Below are 2,330 nucleotides of genomic sequence, written 5' to 3' on the forward strand. Positions count from 1 at the left end.
AGCACAGAAAATTCTTTGGGAACCCCCTCCTGCTTTCTTCTATAGAATCAAACATTGCTAATGCACCTATTTATTTCTTATTTGAAAAGTTTTTAAGATTTGGATAGAGAAGTTTATCTTTTTTCCCAGCTGCATTTATTTAAAATAACATCAACCCATGTTTTTATTGTAAGAAAAAAAGCTGGTAGACTTGAATACATAATGAAATTATTATAGTGTACCTGTAACCTGGAGAGTTAAAAGGAACCACATGTAAATAGTCCTGTCTGTAATTAGCTGGGCAGGAATCCATATCTGTAAATTAAAGGAAGTATATTCTATGTTATGCCAAAAAGCAGCTTCATAGTAGTCTTTAGAGAAAGAAAATCTACTGGCTTGTGTGTCTTGATAGATCCTCTCTTTTAGTGAACTATAAATTTAGGGCATTTTGCTATCTATTGTCATCAATTCTTCCAAGATATGTTGGGAGGTACAATAAGGTTCCCAGCTGTGTCTAGGATTTGTTCTTACATACCCATGGTCACTGAACACAGCATTAGAGATGTGGCCTATAACTTGTTGGTCAAGTATCTTCTCCCTGCTGAATTGAGGATTCCTCTGTTTTATATTTGTTTTATACCACAAATTGTTCTAAAACTGGGATCAGACCCCAATTGTTTCCATAAAACTGCTTTATTTAAGTTATTATTTGAAACATTGTTCTGCTTCATAGAACTATACTCTTTGCCACTTCATTGCTTCATATTTTTATAAAGGGTTATACTTTACCCTCCTCCTTAAGAGGGGGCCACAAAAGAAAGAAACTATTTCCAATATTTTAAAACATTTTATATCTTTCATAGTATTTAAGGTGGTAGACATTCAATAAATCCCTAATGATGGATCACTTGATCCCAGCTGCTACATTTCTTCATTGAAATTTCTCCTAAGTAATTACATAACCTCCTTTTTACCTGCTATCAGAAACTTCTTTAAAATTAATCATTTAAAATTAAACTACTAAGGATAATAATTTATGTCAACTGTCCGTTAATAGCCTGGGTGTCAGAAAGATACTTTAAGTCCAAATAATGTAATTAGAGTTGCTTCAAATTGGAAATAGTATTACACGAAATCAAATCTAACTTCCTCGTTTTATGGATGAATTGGAAGCCTTATAATTTGTAGCCCCAAGGTCACATAGCTAGTTAGCAAGGACTAGATTTAAGACTAGTAACAGGCTGCTGACTTGTGATTAAGTGTTCTTGCTATAATGGCATATGCCTTTCAGACTATAAACCAGAGCTTCTTTTTTGATGAGAATGCTCTCAAACATATACCTTTGCAGTCACTCATCTAGCCCCTGCTTCCTGTAGCTTCTAGTGAGTAATAAAAAATAAGTTATGGGTTGGAATTTGAAAACTCGAATGCATCACAATCAGTTATTAATATACAGAGCAATTTCACTGTCACACGACAGGAGTTGTGTGGGCTTCTTTCCCTTTACTTCCTTTTTCTTTAGCTTACGGAAGATCTCCAAACATAAATTAAGATAATATTCTTTTATGCAATGTCTTTATTATGAAAGATAAAACCATCTAAAATATGGAGAAAACTCCATATTTTAGACCAGAAGACCATCTTCCAAACAAAGTGACAAATTTCATATGATAATGGTTATGGTGGTAGAACTATTTGACAGTTGAAGTAATAACAGTGAATTTTATTATTAATGACAATATTCAGAGTAAGAAAAGAATAATGACATTCAATGGAACATTAAAAAGATCAAAAGAGAATTATAATTGAAGTGAGAATGTAAAATTTTAGGCTAATTTTAAAGAGGAATTTGAAGTGGCTAGGCATAGCCTTAGTAATCAAGAGTAGCACAAGACGTGGAGGGACTCCGGGTATCCTCATGAGATAGGGAGTAGGAGTGGATTGGATGGCGATGGATCCAGAGTGTGGCGAGAGTTTGGCTCTCGTAGACTTTAGAGTAATTCTGCCCGTTTTAGGTTAATTTCTAATGTTGACTTTTACTGCCCTTGCTGAAGTGCAAGGGCAGTAAAGTCTACCCCTCCCCAGCAGCTTCCAGTGAGCTCAAGCTGGGCTGCAGCAGTTCTAATCTTTGTGCTGTTCAGATAGGACTGGAGAGAATTAGAGGACTGGCAGTCTCTCTGTACAAATTTTCCCAAATGTGCTTCTTCTCCAGAAAATGTTAGGGTGCTTTGTTAACATAATATTTGTTTGAATATGAAAATACTTTAGAAGAAAAAAATAAAAGCAAGAACAAGAGACATGATAGAAAGGTAATCAAAATGAGTCACCTTTTTATTTATGTTCTTGCTCCC

The sequence above is a fragment of the Pteropus vampyrus genome, unplaced genomic scaffold, assembly GCF_000151845.1.
Source record: "Pteropus vampyrus isolate Shadow unplaced genomic scaffold, Pvam_2.0 Scaffold3, whole genome shotgun sequence".
In the NCBI taxonomy this organism is placed as follows: domain Eukaryota; kingdom Metazoa; phylum Chordata; class Mammalia; order Chiroptera; family Pteropodidae; genus Pteropus; species Pteropus vampyrus.